The 12,470-nt window shown below is 43.2% G+C and overlaps 1 protein-coding gene across 5 annotated transcripts in view; it reads left to right on the top strand.

The window, feature by feature from the left end:
* LOC105733862 (uncharacterized) overlaps positions 1-12,470 on the top strand; it is a 435,752-nt gene that overhangs the window by 245,968 nt on the left and 177,314 nt on the right. For all 5 annotated transcript variants that reach the window (XR_010337548.1, XR_010337547.1, XR_010337546.1 and 2 more), the window contains one exon: positions 4,694-4,754. The gene's annotated coding sequence lies outside the window, so the exon portion shown is untranslated. The remainder of the gene's footprint in view (positions 1-4,693; positions 4,755-12,470) is intronic.

The raw sequence follows: 12,470 nt of genomic DNA, 5'->3' as shown, positions 1-12,470 counted from the left end.
AAAAAAAAGTTTTCTGCATTCATGGCTGGAGGAAATATGATTTTCACACACTCTGTCCATCGTGGGGATACGCTCACTTCCCCAGCCTCCCCTCAAAAGTAGGATTTTCCTGGAACGCCACTGGTTGCTGGTGAAGTTATGGCACCCTTAATTGAGGGCAAGGTGTGTCATGTGACTTCAGCACATCATATCACATATATTCTTACCAAACCCAGCATACTCTTTGAGAAGAAACTTAAATTAGAAATATTGATACTGAATGAACATTTTAACTTGTGATACCTTCTAAAGAAACATGGTAAGTCCTGATTTTTTTTTTTTTTAGGTTTTCAACTCCAATAATGTGATTTAATTTCTAGGATCACTCAAGATCATACAGTTTTCAGTTAACTCTTCTCTGTATCATTAAGTAACTCTGCCATGATTGGGCTGAAAATAAGAACGTTTGCTTGACTTCAGACTTAATGATATGGTACCTGATTTAGACATCCCTATTCGCCCATTGTCCCTCTTCTTTAAAACTGGGTCCTTTTTTGATACATGGGAAAGCCACTGAATATTCTAACGTGTAGTTCTATTCCCTGTGGTGTATGTGTTAGTTTGTGTTCTTCTATGCCACACCCACTCAAACCAAAAGAGTTTTTTGCTGTTAAGACTTTTTAATTTATTCAGCCTGCCTTTCACAATTTTGAAAAATGTGGAAGGAAACGAACCACATGCTACCACAATATGTAGTCATTTCTTATAAATGTGGGGCACTTTGGAGACTCTGTAAATTCAACAAATACCTATTTGTTGGGTCATTCCTTCAATGCAGTACTCTTGCAGTCCTCAAAATTATGATGTCCATGCATCTACTGATGCTAAAAGAGGTTTTCAATATAATTAATAAGTAAAAAAAATCAGACAGCAAAATACTATGAATACTATCATAGTACATCATAAATAGATTATATGTATATATATATATAGAGAGAGAGAGAGAGAGATTGAGAGATTTCCTTCTGTAAATATGGTACAATGTACTCTGTATGCCTGGGCATAGGAGAGAGTCTGAGGTCGTTTAACCAGAATGTTAATAGTGATTATTAGTGAGACTTTTGCGGATTTGTATAACTTGGGTTTTTCTATTTATCAAATTATTATACAATAAACAGATTTATTTTGTTCTCATTTGTCTCTTCCACTTTTTTTGACTCTATAGTCCTGTAATATTTTAATTTATTTTTTAATTTTTAAAATTCTTGTGGGTCCATAGTAGGTGTGTATATATATGGAGTATATGAGATGCTTTGATGCAGTAATGTAATGTGAAATAAACACATTATGAAGAATGGAGTATCCATCCCCTCAAGCATTTATTCATTACATTGCAAACAATCCAATTACACTCTTAATTTTAAAATGTACAGTTATTGACTACAGTCACCCTGTTGTGCTATCAAATAGTAGATCTTAGTCATTCTTTCTAACTACTTTTATTATTATTATTATTATTTTGAGACCGAGTCTTGCTCTGTTGCTAGGCTGGAGTGCAGTGGCGTGATCTCGGCTCACTGCAATCTCCCTCTCCCAGGTTCAAGCAGTTCTCCTCCCTCAGCCTGCCAAGTAGCTGAGATTACAGGTATGTGCCACCACATCCAGCTAATTTTTTTGTATCTTTAGTAAAGACAGGGTTTCACCATGTTGGCCTCCATCTCCTGACCTCATGATCTGCACACCTCGGCCTCCCAAAGTGCTGGGATTACAGGTGTGAGCCACCATGCCCAACCTCTAACCACTTTTTGTACCCATTAACCATCCCCACCTCCCCTCCAGCCCCTTCTACCCTTCCCAGCTTTGGTGCCATCCTCATGCTCCCTGTGTTCATGAGTTCAGTAGTTTTGACTTTTAGATCCTACAAATAACTAAGAACAAGCTAAGTTTGTTGTTCCGTGCCTGGCTTTTTTCACTTAACATAAGGATCTCCCGTTGCATCCATGTTGTTGCAAATGACGATCCCATTCTTTTTTATGGCTGAGTAATATTCCATTGTGTGTATATACCACACTTTATCCATTCATCTGTTGGTACACACTTAGGTTGCTTCCAAATCTTAGCTATTGTAAACAGTGCTGCAGCAAACATAGGAGGTGCAGATTTGTCCTCAATATGCTGATTTCCATTCTCTTGTGTGTATGTGTGTGTGTGTGTGTGTGTGTATATCCCACTGCTGAGTGTATGTGTGTGTACACACATACACACATACACTCAGCAGTGGGATTGTGGGATTTCTGGATCATACGGTAACTTATCTCATCTACTTGTGAGGGGTGAGGAAAAGGGAATATGGTGCAGGTACTCACATTCTGATAATTTTTTTTTTTAGATTGAGTTTCGGTCTTGTTGCCCAGGCTGGAGTGCAGTGGTGCAATCTTGGCTTAATGCAACCTCCACTTCCTGGGTTGAAGCGATTCTCCTGCCTCAACCTCTTGAGTAGCTGGGATTACAGGCACACACTACCACACCTGGCTAATTTTATAATTTTAGTAGAGATGAGGTTTCACCATATTGGCCAGGATGGTCTCGAACTCCTGACCTCAGGTGATCCACCCTCCTCTGCCTCCCAAAGAGCTGGGATCATAGGAGTGAGCCACCATGCCCAGTCACATTCTGGTAAATCTTTAAGTCATCAAAGTCTCTCCTGTGTCTTTCCTCTGTTGTTACAGATATGTGAAATGTTGTGCCAAATTTGATAATGCTTTTTTGTTTTATTCAATCTCTTTCTTGTGCCAAGCGCCGCACTAAAAACTAGAAACATTCTACAAAGTTGGTATTGTTATTGCCATGATGCACATGAGGAAAGGATTCAGAGAGTTTAAGTAACTGGAACTACACAGCTCCTCTCTGACTGAGCTGAGGCTCAGACTGAGGTCTGACTCGGAAATCAGTTTTTGTGGTCCCAAGAATTCATACTGTAGACATCTCGTCTGCCGTTAGGATGAAAAGGTCAATGTGTGTGAGTGGATTATAAAGTGTTGCTTTAAAACGAAGAAGGTACCTAGAGATTTTGCCAGTATCTACTGTTTTCAGTGTTTGCGTGGTTTTCTGGCAGTTTTTTCAATTAGAACGTAACCTTTGTCTTTGTAGCCCCACTTGGCCTAGGATAGTCTGACTGCATAGTGTCAGGTTAAACACTTGTGGGCTGCAAGTCTCTAGGACTTGGAGCCGTGCCCTTCACATTCTGAGAAACTGAGTCTGGGAATTTTCCTGCAGTCTGGTAGGCCATCCTAAGCAAGCACCATCCCGTTCTGGTGGCCACATGAGGAAAATGGCGGGAAAGCTGTGGCCTTCCACAGCTCACAGAATGAATCCTAAAGGTTCTGGGATCCTGTGAAACTTACCTGCAGAACATCAGGAGCTGGAATAGCTTTGCCTCCCAACCTCTCCTAAACCTGCAAAGGCGTCTCTAAAATAGTATCTGGAAATTCTTTTTGAGTTGGATCTTGAACGTAGTTCCTTGTGTGGTGTAGATTAAATCGTCGTTGCCGTCGCTGCCTTATCTCGCTTTGTCTTTCAGGCTTCCTCTGTCCAGCGTTCACATCGTCTCCGTTCTTTCCCACACTTTGTTTGGTTAGTCAGTATCTCAGACACAGTGGCTTCCTCACGGGATTACTCAGTCAGCCTGATATGTGACCTCCAGCCCCTCTGCCAAGTCCACATTCCCATATGAGCCTAATTACATACAGATCACTGTGGGGAGGGGAGCTGTGGGTGTATCATTTTGGGAAAAAGCAAAGTGGAGGAATGAGGTACTTTGGTTATTTATTAAGACTTCTTCACAGCCTGGGCAATGTAGTGAGACTCCGTCTCTGCAAAAGAAAGAAAAAACCACAACATTTTAATCTAGGCGTGGTGGCACACGCCTGTAGTCCCAGCTACTTAGGGGCTAAGGCAGGAGGATAGCTTGAGTCTAGGAGTTTGAGGCTACAGTGAGCTACGATGACCACCCATGGTCACTGAATTTCCCTATGAGAGGGACTTTGGAGGGAGGATCCCAGGGCCTGAGCTCAGCTCTGCCACTCACAACTGTATGCATGTGAGCAAATGACTCAGTCCCCTGGGTTTCCAACTATAAAATGGGCACAGATCTTTGACAAACCTGGGTGACAAAACAAGACCCTATCCCAAAAAAACAAAACAAGGCTGGGTACAATGGCTCAAATCCCAACACTTTAGGAGGCCGAGGTGAAAGGGGCTCTTGAGACCAGAGTTCAAGACCAGCTTGGGCAACATAGTGAGACCCCCATCTCTACAAAATCATTACTTTTAAAAAAATACAAAAAAAAAAAAAAGACTTCTTTAGTAAGCATCATGGTGGGCATGGAGGACATGACATTTTTTAAAACGCACCTAAAAAAATGATTTCTTGTGCATTACAATATGCACTGCTTGTCACAAGGACCATACAGCTCATGATAAATGAATCATGCCTGTGATTCTTCTCTACGTTTTGATTGTTCAAAGCTCTGCTTTTAAAATTCATATAGTCAGCCAAATAATCACGCATCTATTGTTCTTCAGACGTTTATTGTGCACCTAATAAAGGCCAAAGTGCTAGGGGCTGGAATTTCTTGTCTCTAGGCCTGCTCATTTGCACTGATTTAGAGAATGGAATTATTAATTTTTTTTTAAATCTTTATTTCTCTTCCAGTTTTCCAAAGATATTAGACCGTTTTCTTCGTGAAAAGAAATTGACCTGCTGTTTTCATAGGGTGAGTGATCCTTTAATTGTTCATGTATTTTCACCCACATCAATAATGTTATCCAGTTACTATGATGCTCCAGGAAAAAGTGTGTGACAGCATGCATTCTCGACTTCTCTCCTGCTTGGAACCAAGGTATTTTTCCTATTCTTTAACTCTCCTCATCACTGGGTCCTTTGGAGAGGTTGGTTTCTTTCCCTCGTAGATTTTTCTGCTGTTTCTTTTTGCTGTTCACATGCTTTGCCTCTTGCGAGGTCATCATCATTGCTATTACCTTGTCCAGCTCACAGAGAGGAAGTTTCTTTCCCTCAGCAACTGGTGCACAGAAATACAGCTGTGGGCAAGGGGGAACCGTCCAGTTTCTTTACGTGACTGTGCTGACTCATGAATACCATGACCAAGAATAATAAGATGTGAGCACCAGATGAGACCTGAGAGCTTGTCTGGCGAAAGCACTATGTACAGATGAAGCAGCTGAGGCCCAGAGGCTTCACATCACCACATCACCTTTGTGGGGCTTCGTGGAGAGTAGCAGAGCTGGGATTATGACAGAGGTGTGTTTGGCTCTTAGCTGCATGATGTTTGCCCTGCACAAGGCTGGTCTTGGAATCTGCAGATCCTTTTTTTTTTTTTTTTTTGAGACAGAGTTTCACTCTTGTTGCCCAGGCTGGAGTGTGATGGCCCGATCTCTGCTCACTGTAACCTTCACCTCCTGGGTGCCAGCAATTCTCCTGCCTCAGCTTCCCAAGTAGCTGGGATTACAGGCTTTTGCCACCGTGCCTGGTTAATTGTTGTATTTTTAGTAGAGACAGGGTTTCACTGTGTTGGCCAGGCTGGTCTCAAACTCCTGACCTCAGGTGATCCGCCCACCTCAGCTTCCCAAAGTGCTCAGTTACACTGCATCCAGCTGGAATCTGCAGATTCTTTTTGAGGCTATAGAGTTATAGGTAGTTCAACTTAATGTGGTCTTGGGACAGTAATAATGATCACCCCTAAGGCAGTGGTCAGGAGTGATGTTGATCAACTTTTTGACTTTCTCATAATCATAGTTGGCTACTAAGTAAAGAAGCTGGCAGAGTGAGTGTGCCCAGAACGCTTCTGTTGTGGATGTCATCTGAGAAGCTTATTTGCCTTTGCGCGCTTTCTAAACCACTGCATCTGCAACACCACATTGTCACGTGCTGAGACTCGGTGGTACATCTGCTTTGCAGCCAGAAGTCACAGTGCACCCGCAGGTGTGTGCGGTCCAGCTGCAGACCCACACACCTGACTCGAGGCTGCCTGCACCTGCGGAAGAATGGCTAACAGGGTTCCTATACTGAAGTACAAATTTGACCTACAGTCAATGAGCCTGTTGAGAAACATTTATTCTTTTTTTTAAAAGTTATGTTGGTATAAGAGTGCAATTGTGTGATAAGATGGAGAGAAGTTAAGAACATGATTCTCAGAATCCCAGAAGGTAGACTTTGTGTGTGTGTGTGTGTTTAAGACGTCCTAGGCTAAATCTTGCTTTTAATTGTGTCCATTTCAAAGGTTGGTGAGCTAAGTGCACTTATTTCCAAAACATTTCATCTCACCTAGGGAGTGGTCAAAGCGTGGCATTAAGAGCTTGTGTTTATTATTTTATCCAACTTGTTAACGTCATCACTTTGTCTTCTTCCCTAACTAGAGTTATTATTAAGGAACTTGATCAGATACAGACATAAAGTTGGCTTCTACCAATGTACTGAACGGAGTGTAGAACATGGATTGCTGATTCATGAGGGATCATCTGCTGAATTATCCTAATATTGGTCTCTCCTCTCTGCAGACCTGGGTCTACACGAGTGTGCATTCATTAGAAGTGTGAATGTGTCCATTTCCCTGTCTTATCTGAGAAAAGTCCAAAAGGTTTATTCTCAGAGCACACCACGGTACACTGTGGCTCACTGACACCCGTTGCTGTCTGGGGAACCTAAAGTTGTCTGTAGAATCAAGAGATTAGTTAGACTAGAAGAAGGGGGCAATTAAGGGCCTCCAGAAAGTGAAGGAATGTCCATTTCCATGCCTATGTCATAGGATCGTTTGGGTATAGAATAAACTGGTAGAGAAGGATCTGAAGGATGAAATGGATGAAAGAAGGACTGTCTGAGCCCGTGGAGACCACTAGTGGCTACTTTGGTTTCCTGTTGAGGTCATGAGCAGTTCATGTTGACGTTCAAGAGGACATTAAATTATTATGCAAAATATTACAAGCCGTTATGCAAAATATTACAAGCCGTTTGCTTTTCCCAAATAAGAAAAAACTAAACACAGATAGAAGCCATGAGTATTTTTTTCCTAAAAAGAAGCTCAGAGGCCGGGCGCAGTGGCTCACACCTGTAATCCCAACACTGGGAGGCCAAGACGGGCAGATCACCTGAGGTCAGGAGTTCAAGACCATCCTGAACAACATTGAGAAACACTGTATCTACTAAAAGAACAAAAAATGAGCCAGGTGTGGTGATGCGTGCCTGTGATCTCAGTTAGGAGGCTAAGGCAGGAGAATTGCTTGAACCCTGGAGGCAGAGGTTGCGGTGAGCCGAGATCACGCCATTGCACTCCAGGCTGGGCAACAAGAATGAAACTCCATCTCAAAAAAAATACATAAATAAGCTCAGAAGCTGGTCCCCAGGTGAACATACACCTTGTAAAACATGAATTTCTGGGTTCGGTTTCATAGTATGCAGTGGGGCTGGGTCTTGGGAACAATGCTGCTGTTGTTTCTAAGCTCAAACAGCACTCACCATCAGTGGTATCTCTCTAAGGGAAATCCAGAGAAATGCTCTTGCCAGCACTGCGATTGTATTTGCTAGAGGCCAGGTGGCAATGACATGCACTGGTTCCATAGCAACATGACTGTGCATCCAGAAAACACAGAATGACTGTGACAGCCAGTGTATCCTGGGCAGGATGAGGGCAGCCCTGATACCCTCTTTCATTCCCCACCTTATCCTCTCTTGCCTTTCCCCTCCTGGGGCCTGTGATAGGCGGAGAATGTGGTCTTCGTAATTGCTACTGTCTACCCCTGCTGTTGACACTTGCCTCCCGTCCCGGTCCAGCTTGAAACTTGATGAGAGAGAAGGCAATGCCTGTAGGAACCTTCCGCAGGCCTCTGAATGGGTCAGCAGGGCTGGCAGCCCTTCCCTGCCTGAGCAATAGAAAGGAGGTAGAGAGTCTGTGCTTTCCATCCTCCCTGTGGCACAGAGGCTCTGTCAAAAGGGCCTGGTGGGGAGGGTGCTTCCTGGGCATCGTGGTCAGCTGCTCCAGGCTGAAATGTGTGGGAAGTGACATGGAGCTGTGTGAAATCCAGGGAAACAGAGTGCTGCTTTAATATGCTGCAGATTGAGGAGACACCTCCCGGTGGAGCCTGCAGTGCCGGGCCCAGTAGGACTGCACAAAGACATGCAACGCCCATTTCTCATCTTCTGGGAGCTTTTACCGGACAGGCAGTTTCTAACTGCTGATTCTCTGCTGATGTGTGGTTTGGAGCTTTCACATTTCTCTAGTGTTTTCTCATCTATATAATCCTCGATGGATGCATTGTAAGAACTCTTAATTTCAAGAGGCTTTTTTTCCCTCTGAACTCCTGAAGCATTTTAAAAAATCTTTGCCATTCATTAGACACTGATCTTATATTTCTTTTCTTTGAGAGATATATATATATATTGCTTTGGGGGCCTGTTTTCTAGATAGAGGCTAAGCCCTTCAAGGCTAGGAACCATGTATCCTCCTCTTCATCTTCTTAAAAAAAAAGTCTCTAATGCTCAGAACTGAACTCTGTGGATAGTAACCATGACATTAATAATTGTTCATGACAACATTATATTCTCACTCTATCTCCCAAGGAAATTGTGAGGCAAGTGTGTAAATATATCGAAGATGTTGTTCAGTTCTTCAAAGAAAAGATAAATTCAAGAAATTATTTTCCTAATGTGGTTTTTAAAACTTGTGGATATAAAGTCATAAGGTAAGAATAGCTAAAGACTTCACATTTCCTCATCTTCCTCTTCGAGGCTGCTCACCATAGCATGTACCCCTAGGTTTTATACTGGTGCCAAATCCTTTTCCCCACCTTACTCCCAGTGTTCGTTGTGTTGAATTTGTCTTTGGGACCAGGCTTCTCAGTCTAGCAATATTTTTGGACAATTAAGTAAGAGATTTGAGTGATTCTTCATTAAGATGACAAAAAGATTAGGTTTGATAGATTAGGATAGTGATTCCTAATTTGGTTTTGAGGTCTGTTTAGGGGAGGGAAGGTTTTTATCTTGTGAAAACTTTTATCTTACAAGAGTTCTCTTCCCATCCTAAGTTCTGAGCCCACTGAGAAATAAGACGAGTATTGAGGCAGACGGGGGCCGGAACGCACCTCTGTGACCGAGGGCAGTGAGCTAACTTGCCACCTACCTGTTCCCCAGTCTAAGTTTGGTGGCACTCCACCTGCAGCGAAGTTCTGAGTCTACAGGTACCTGTCTGTGTGAACAGGGAAGGAGAAAGAGGCCCAAATCCCTGCTAACCTGGCTCCAAATTTTATAGATTAACCCTATCCAAGGAGAGGGACATAGGCTGCAGCAGCTTTAGCCCTAGCCAGGTTACTCATTCCACACCCTTGGGGAAGAAAAGGTTGGAGCAACAGGTCAGAGGGCGTAAGGGAAATCCTCCCCATAGAGAGCTGGGGTGGGGCGTGGTGTTTCCTTCCTGCTCTGGCCACATTTCTGCTCCCTGCACCCCGTCAGGCCTACCCGCCCTCAGCTCCCTCAAGCCTTTTTACCTGTTGTGTTTTCTTCCCAGCGCTTGGGCTTCTGCATCTGACTGCTGGTTTATTGTGAGTCTCCTCTGTTAGAACGTTAGCTCAGTGAAAGCAGAAGCCTTGTCAATCTCGTGGAAGGCATGTATCTCAGTATTTAAAACTGTGCCAAGCACATAGGAGGGATTTGATCAATATTTGTTGAATGAATAAATGAATAGATGTTGTTTCATGCCTCTGCTCACACTGTTTAGTTACCCGGACATCCCTGTGCCCTGTCTTGTCTGGCAAGCCCGTAGGAGCCAGCTCAGCCATCGCTGTCCCTTCTTGCTCTGGGTGTTGCTCATCAGTTGGCAGTAGTTGGCATGTGTGCATGTGTGTGCTCTCGTGTATGTGAGTGTGTGTGTGTGCACCTACATACCTGTGTGCTTTTGTGCCTATGTATCTGTATATACTTGTGTTCTCTCTCTCTTTCTCCTTCTCTCTCTCTCTCTGGCTCTGTAATACTTCACTTGTTTGCTTACACATCTATTACCCTTACTAAATAGCAAATGCCCGAAGAACTGGGCAACCTGTTATTCATTCTCATCCCTCTAATATCTGCCATATAGTAGGTGCTCAGTATATGATAATATTAGCGTTCTAAACACTTACAATATGCCCAGTACTGCCTCATCTTAAAATTTAAAATAACTTTCTATGTATCTTGCATTTATTAACTTGTGTAATTCTCACAACGACCTTACAAGATATGTTTTAAATTCTCATTTTGTGGGTGAGGGAACTGGGGACACGAAGAGGCAAAGTGGCCGGCCCACCGTCCCACAGCTAGTCGGACTCCATAGCTTTTATTCTCTGCTGCCTCTCAGAAACTGACTGCTGTATTTGTATGAATGAAGAAATGACTGAGTGAGAATTTTAGAAGCCCAGACCAAAATCATTAAATAGACCTAAAGATATTAGGATCAACACAAGTAAGAAATGATTAGCCATGGTTGACATAGAATCAAGGCCACGGCTAAAATAAACCCGCAGATGAATAGCTAATGCCTTCTTGTAGCCATTGCACTTAATTTCTGATTACCTGTGCCTGCCTAGTGGTATTGGTTAATGCAAATGAATAATTGTCATTGCATATTGGGAATTATTTCCTAGTGGGAAAATATCAAGTCATCAGTTATATGTTAAACAGCTACTGCTTGCAAAGCTCACAGCTAAATTTTGGGGGAAATGGTGAGGGAGGAAGGAAAATGTGAGTCGGAGGGTGAAAAGGTAAGTTCTGAAAGTACAAGCCAAGGTCACTGTCTTCAGGAGGCTCTTGTCTCATTAAGAGGCAAGGAGGGAGTAAAGGTGACATTAAGGAAATTAAAAGATATCGAGGGCAATAATATAAACCCTGTCGCAAGGCCTTGTTAGACATGATTCGTTACCAAACGATAATAATAGAGAAAATAAAAGCTATTGTATTAGTCAGGATAGGATAAACTTCTGTTGCAGAAACGATCAACCCTATACTTTCAGTAGCTTAGCAAAATAAAACTTTATTTCTCATTCATCAGTGACCGCTGTGGATGCGGTGTTGCTCCAGGACAGCTGTCCTCCGTGCATAACCCCATGATGCAATCTGCACTGATCTTTTAATCCAGCCATCTAGGGGCCTCTTTCATGATCACTGGAAGAGAGAAAAATTGGAAAATTGCACCAGTAATTAAATGCTTCCAAGCTTTGGCCTAGAAGGGACACTTGTCACCTGCTACGTCTAAGCGTGGCTTTTAGCCTTTTATATAACTCACATCATCCCAGTCATCTCACATATCACACAGTAGGTGCTCGATGAATGTGTAGGGTAAAAGCATGAATGAGCATAAAAATGCATCGTGACTTGCTCCTGATAGTGTTGTGGCTGTAACGTACCTGGCAGACCCCAAAGCCCAGGCTTGGAACAATCCAATCTGGCTCAAAAATATTTGCTAAAATTAAAAGAGCATTAATAAAAACAACAGCAGAGACCAGGTGCGGTAGCTCACGCCCGTAATCCCAGCACTTTGGGAGGCTGAGGTGGGCAGATCATGAGGTCAGGAGTTTGAGATCAGCCTGACCAACATGGTGAAACCCTGTCTCTACTAAAAATACAAAAATTAGCCAGGCAGGTGCCTATAATCCCAGCTACTCAGGAGGCTGAGGTAGGAGAATCACTTGAACCCAGATGCGGAGGTTGCAGTGAGCCAAGATCACACCATTGCACTTGGCAACAGAGTGAGACTCAAAAAAAGAAAAATAGTTAATATTAATTAGCTATGGTGACTGGACAATCATAAGGACATGGGCAAATCAATTTCAATTTAGCAGGTGGCTAAACTCACACTAAAGGCGTGGCCTGCCAGACACTGCCCTTGTCTTAGACATATCACTGTCTAACAGTCCACAGCTCAACGCACAGTTCACAAGTTAGCTGGTCCCATTTTGTCTTTCTGACCTTGTTCTTCCTGAATGAGGTGGAGATCCTTATGCTTGTTTAAAAATTAAGAAGCTTTATTAAGTTAAAGTTAACCTGTCCGGGATGCTCCCATGATTCCATCCCAGATGCATGGACCGCCCTGTTCCATCCCCCTCCTGCATCCACTTCTCTCATGCTTTCATCTTTCGTCTGGGATCCTGGTGAACAGACCACAATTCAGCTCCAGATCAGAGACATGGGCTTCCAGACAGGGGCCACACATATGCTGAGCAAAACACAGTAACCGAACATGTAAAATAAGTTGGAAGCTTCGTGTGGGACTCAACATGGAGAATAGAAAGCTCATAGAGAGAAAGGGGGAGGCTGCCTTGGACAAGGAGATCGGGGTCACATCACATATGTCAAATCAAAGAATGGGGACCCCGCAACCACATTCGCTGCGTGTGTATTATGTGGTGAAGAGAAACCTGACCGCAAGAAAGACCCATAGTCCCAGCCAGTG

This window comes from Aotus nancymaae, unplaced genomic scaffold (genome assembly GCF_030222135.1).
Source record: "Aotus nancymaae isolate 86718 unplaced genomic scaffold, 86718_ANA_hifiasm-v0.15.2.pri h1tg000051l, whole genome shotgun sequence".
Lineage (NCBI taxonomy): Eukaryota > Metazoa > Chordata > Mammalia > Primates > Aotidae > Aotus > Aotus nancymaae.
This window is presented reverse-complemented; position numbering and strand designations above follow the sequence as displayed.